Here is a 6,371-nt window from a genome sequence, read left to right on the forward strand (position 1 = left end):
TAAATGGGAATGGGGGATTTGCTCATAAAAGTAAATGACAGAAATTAAAGAGAATGGGTAAGATTAGAGATGGGGAGTTCATTGGGCTTAGGAGATGTTGCAATTCTCCGGATCAAGTTCATTTTCATCTCTTCCTCAATCAATGCACTCATTGATCTCCTTAGCAATCTTAAGTGATTGAATTGCAATTTCTTGCAATTCAATCTCTCAAATCTTGATCAATAGCCAATTCCTTGGTCAATTGCTCATGATAAGAGATGAAGTATGGTCACTGATTATACCACATGCATTTCCCAAACCAAGTATTGAGAGGGTTACAGTCACATACCAATCCAAACCCAATTTGGTCCAGCATGAGAAAGTATTTCTAGCTTGATCTCTTCATTCCTCTTCCAAGGTTCAAAAGAGATCCAAGTTTGAATAGCTTCTCTTCCAAGATAACTTCTCAATTGGATGAAGACCGAAAGCTTTCAAGTAAAATCAAGAGGAAAGATAGAAGAAGAACGATGAAAATTAGTATTGATCCATCAAATTACAACAGAGCTCCCTAACCTAATGAAAGGGGTTTAGTTGTTCATAGCTCTTGAAGATGAAAACAAAGATGGAGAATACATCATAAAACTAGAAATTGCAAAGAAAGTAAAATACAGAGAGTGGTTCTTCAGCCTCCAGAACTCCTTTACAATTCAAAGCTACTCCTATATATACTACTCTTCTCAGCTTCTAGTTCACTCTTCAAGTCTTGGGCCTTTGGATCTTGAGTTTGAAGCAGTTCCTTTCTTTATTTGGGCTTGGCTTTACTTGCAGAGAGAAAGTGTGGAGTGGGCAGAGACTTAAGCTCAGGGTGTAAGGAGTGTTAATCATTTAGTGAAAGTCCAAGTTCGGGAACGTTAGTGACACTTAACATTGTCACTAACGTTCCAATGCTCCCCTTTTGCCTCACGTTAAAACCCACGTTAACTAGGTTAACGTGGCTTCTAACGTGGCCATCTTTTAGCCATCCCAACGTTAGTGGCAATGTTGAGTGTCACTAACGTTGGCTCATCCTTCATTTCTCATCGTTAGCTTCCACGTGAACCAAGTTAACGTGGAAGTTAACGTGACTCTTGGGGGTTGTGTGGTTGCTTCAACATTAGTGACAATGTTGAGTGTCACTAACATTGGCTTCTCTTCCCCCCTTAACGTTAGAGGCCACGTTAACTAGGTTAACGTGGCTTCTAACGTGGCCACTTATGAGTAATTGCCAGCGTTAGTGACAATGTTGAGTGTCACTAACGTTGGCTCAACTTTTTTTCTCCACGTTAGAGTTCACGTTAACTTGGTTAACGTGACTCTCTAACGTGGGCATTGATGGCTTTTATTGGCAATCACTTTTCTCATTAATCTTTGCAAGTTACCTCCTCTTTTCTTGCTTCTTTTTGGTCCTGAAATCAAGCAACAAAGTGCATCAAAGCTCTAATCCAAGTCATGAGTAATGCAACATAATATTTGTCACTAAACTTATGCAAAATCCTCATGAAATCATGTAAAATGCACAATGTATGCTTGAGTCAAGGCATAAGTGAATATTTACCCAAAACTAGCTTATTTCCTAAAGAAATGCATGAAACTAACCTAAAAACAGTAAAGAAAAGGTCAGTGAAACTGGCCAAGATGCCCTGGCATCAGGCACACCGCCACGTTCCCAGAGGAGTTCACCGTAAAATTCGGAGCACCCCACCCTAAAACACGAAGTCCTTCCGTGGGAATAGAACACAAGCGTCAACGGGTTCAGGGGGCAAAATTGTCATTAATTTTTTTAATGCACTTGAGGACGATTTTAAAGTGTTTCTAATTATTTGGGATGATTTTAATAGCAAAAAAAGGTCGGGGACGAATTTGATTTTCGCCCCAGACCTTAGGGACGATTTTAGTACTTAACCCTTAATTTGAAATTATGAAAGAACTTCACCACCTTCTAGTTGTTATGTTCCTGGTTTTTGCTTGATTCTCCCTTCTTCTTTTTCTTCGTCTTTGTGTAATCCTGAGCTTCTTCACCAGGGCATCTTCTGTCACAGACAGAGTCTAGCAGGCCTGAGAGTCCAACATCCTCCAATCTGTGTTGCATACGTGCTGAGTATGTATCCGTTCTTGCTCTCTGCTGGTTCACTAATTCATGGCACATCCCAAATAGTTTAATCTGTGGATTTATTGCTGGCATGTTGTGAGTCAAATAATCCAGCTTTGTTTGGGTGTCTTCATCATATTCTATTCTATCCATTTGCCTACACTCTCTAATGGTATGATGTATATTCTTCCATTGATATAGGTTGTGAGTGTATTCCCCATATTTGGCTTGGGTCAAGGACATTTTGTCATATGACTCTTTAAGATTTGTTTTTTGTTCTCTCTACCCCTCAAGAACCTTTGTTTGGAATTCTTGTTGTTGAGCCATCATTTGTTGCTGCCAGCTCTCTTGCCTCTCCTCCATTCTACTCTCCCAAGCTTCATTTTGTTCTCTATCCTTCAAATATTGCTCCCAGTGCTCTAGATATTACTCTTGTTGTTGCAAATATAACTCTTGTTGCCTTGAATACTGCTCTTGTATTCTCACATTTTGTTGTGATATTTCCTCAAGAGCCCTTTGCAATTGACTCATGTCTATGGCACTGTGAGCTTGCTCTTCCTCCACTTGTGATCTTCTTCTCCTTTGGGGTTCTTCTTCTTGATCATCATCTTCAACAATGCCATCCATGCTTCTCTTTGTGATTCCCTTTCCCTTTTTTACTTTCTCTGTGTCCTACATCTTCAAAGATCACTCCAGCTTTGTTACATAGCCTTAGAATGGTGCTTGGATGACTAAGCCTACTTGATTTGTTTGTGCTTTCAGCCATCTCTTGAATACTGTCGGCTATGAGTTGCGCTAGGTTGATTTCTCCTCCATGTAGGATACAGTATACCAAGAGTGCACGCTTGACTATGACAGCTGAGGTGTTTCCTATAGGAAGTATAGATCTTTTTACTATCTCATACCACCCCTTGGCCTCAGGGGTGAAATTTATTCTTTTCAAGTAGCTTGGAACTCCTTTTGAATCTCTTTCCCAATTTGTGCCTTACAAACATATCCCCTGTAAGATCTCATCGGGGTCATTCTCTTCCTGCATTCTGGCCTCATAGCTAGGCTCTTCATAAGTTGTGGTTCTTAACTTCAGGGCCCTTGTAATGGATGCTGGACTGAAATTCATTTCAACTCCTCCAACATAACTCTTGTAAGGGATGCTGTCTTCGCTCTCTTTCACAGCATTTGCATAAAATTCCATGATCATGACTGCACTAATGTTAGTGAAAGGATCGCATAGAAGCTCCCACCTTCTTTCCTTAGTGATTTGCCTCATGATGGGGTACTCCCTGTCCCTCAGCTCGAAACCCGTCTCATAAATGATATGCTTTGTTTTCATGAGCCTATGATATTTTCTTTCATAAAACTGAGATCTAAATTTTCTTGTATCATAGGGTGGGGATTCGGTTACCATTGGTTCCTTGCCCTGTGTTCTCCTTGAACTTGATGAGGCCATAAAGTCAAATAGAGGAAAGAAGCAAGGGTGAATTTGTGGTTGGTTGAGGCACGGTTTTTTGGTGCAAAGAGGATGAAGAAAGGAATGTTGCTGTTGAGTGGGGGATGGGACGTGTTTTGGGTATGCACAAGGTAGAGCAAAGGCTTATAATTGTGAGGAGGGCTTGTAGGAATATGTGATGCAAGAAATGTCCCAACCTATTTATAGGCAAGGCATTAAATGTTTGGAGAAAAACACACTTGAAGAGGGATTTCGGTTGAAAGCATGAAGGGTGAAGATTGAGCTAAGTATGGTGGAAGGCTTATGAGATGGACGGTCTGCATGCTTTGTTGAAGATTGACAAGGATTCTCTCCTCATTGGTTGCATGCATTTCGGTGTCCAAGGGTGCATGCATGCAGATTTTGTTTTCCAAGGGGCACGTTTCTCTAAGCACATGTGATCACTTCTCACTTGACTTGTCATAGCCGTGACTCCCTTTTCTTGCCCATTTCTCAATCTTCTTTTTCCTATTCAACCAATTTAACAAAAGGGTGAGTCTTAGGAAAAAAATAGCACGGTGATGTGGTGATGGGTATTTAAACAATTAATTATGTTCTTTATTCATAAACAACCAATTGTGTTCCTTAGATAATGAATCAAAATTTGGTGAACCCAAACTTGTCCATTGCTAAGGAGTCAATAAAAAATGCACATATTCCATCACAATTGGTATATTATTCATAAATCACATTTTATTTCCTACCATGAATTCCTAAAATGAAAACCATGTATGATCCATTCATGCATGACTTTGATTTCATGAATAGAAATTAATTCTTTTGAAAATGAATGCATGTGTAGACACCAAACTTAATGTTTGGCCGTATTTTTTATCACAATGATTGAGCATATAGTCTAAGAAAGCTTGAAAAGCCAATCTGGAGTGCCTTTAGTAACACCAAACTTAGAAGTCTAACATATGCTCCAAAATAGTGCATGCAGCTATCAGGTAAGTTCTTGAGAGCTCAAATTCGTGCTAGAATGATCATAGATTATTGAATTCAAAGACAAGGCAGAAATCTTAGATCATGGGTTGCCTCCCATGGAGCGCTCTTTTATTGTCACTAGCTTGACATTGGCCCCTCAGTAGGGTGGTTGCTGACTATAGTGTCTCAGCTTGTCTCCCCTCACTGTGATATTCCTTTTAGTGCCTTGATGTTCAATTTCAGCATGCTCTAGTGAGAGTATTTTGTTGACAGTGTAGTAGTCATCAGCTTGTTGGCTTGCCCCCAGTTGTTGGTAGATTAACTGCACTTTATCCCCTTTTTGGAATCCCTCAGTTGGGATCTTTTTGTTCTTTGGTGCACGAAATTGTGATGTCCAGGCTCAAACAATCCCTGGCAACATGAGCAACTTGGTACGCGTAATCGTGATTACACTTTGATTATGTAAAATTTATGGCTCTTTCTTTCCCTGGCAGTGGCGCCAAGAACATGGTGCCAATACCATGGTTCACAACTTCGATACAACTAACCAGCAAGTGTACTGGGTCGTCCAAGTAATACCTTACGTGAGTAAGGGTCAAATCCCACGGAGATTGTTGGTATGAAGAAATGTCACTAACGCCCTGCAATCGCGAGTTAGGAGCTCGTCATAGTCATTCAATCATTGAATCCTACTCGGAATACCACAGACAAGGTTTAGACTTTCCGGATTCTCTTGAATGCCGCCATCATTCTAGCGTACGCCACGAAGATTATGATTAAGATATCTAAGAGATATTCATTCTAGCTTATTTCATGTAGAACGGAAGTGTTTGTCAGGCACGTGTTCATAGGGGAGAATGGTGATGAGCGTCACACATAATCATCACCTTCATCACGTTCTTGGGTGCGAATGGATATCTTAGAAGCGAAATAAGATGAATTGAATAGAAAACAGTAGTACTTTGCATTAATCTTTGAGGAACAGCAGAGCTCCACACCTTAATCTATGGAGTGTAGAAACTCTACCGTATGAAAATACATAAGTGAAGGTCCAGGCATGGCCGAGATGGCCAGCCCCCAAAACGTGATCACAGGATCAAAATACAATCCAGGATCCAAAGATGGTCAAAAAGACTAGTAAAATGTCCTATTTATAATAAACTAGCTACTAGGGTTTACATGAGTAAGTAATTGATGCATAAATCCACTTTCGGGGCCCACTTGGTGTGTGTTTGGGCTGAGCTTGAGTGTTACAAGTGTAGAGGTCATTCCTGGAGTTGAGCGCCAGTTTCTGTGCCAGTTTGGGCGTTCAACTCTGGTTTTGGATCCTTTTCTAGCGCTGGACGCCAGAATTGGACAGAGAGCTGGCGTTGAACGCCAGTTTGCGTCATCTATTCTTGGCCAAAGTATGAACTATTATATATTGCTGGAAAGCCCTGGATGTCTACTTTCCAACGCAATTGGAAGCGCGTCATTTCGAGTTCTGTAGCTCCAGAAAATCCACTTTGAGTGCAGAGAGGTCAGAATCCAACAGCATCAGCAGTCCTTCTTCAACCTCTGAATCTGATTTCTGCTCAAGTCCCTCAATTTCAGCCAGAAAATACCTGAAATCACAGAAAAACACACAAACTCATACTAAAGTCCAGAAATGTGAATTTAACATAAAAACTAATGAAAACATCCCTAAAAGTAACTAGATCCTACTAAAAATAATGTCAAAAAGCGTATAAATTATCCGCTCATCACAACACCAAACTTAAATTGTTGCTTGTCCCCAAGCAACTGAAAATCAGATAGGATAAAAAGAAGAGAATATACTATAAATTCTAAACTATCAATGAAACATAGCTT

The 6,371-nt window shown here is 40.3% G+C and overlaps 1 pseudogene; it reads right to left on the reverse strand.

Moving 5' to 3' along the window:
* LOC107640681 overlaps positions 1 to 2,734 on the reverse strand; it is an 11,309-nt pseudogene extending 8,575 nt beyond the window's left edge.

Source organism: Arachis ipaensis, chromosome B05 (genome assembly GCF_000816755.2).
Source record: "Arachis ipaensis cultivar K30076 chromosome B05, Araip1.1, whole genome shotgun sequence".
In the NCBI taxonomy this organism is placed as follows: domain Eukaryota; kingdom Viridiplantae; phylum Streptophyta; class Magnoliopsida; order Fabales; family Fabaceae; genus Arachis; species Arachis ipaensis.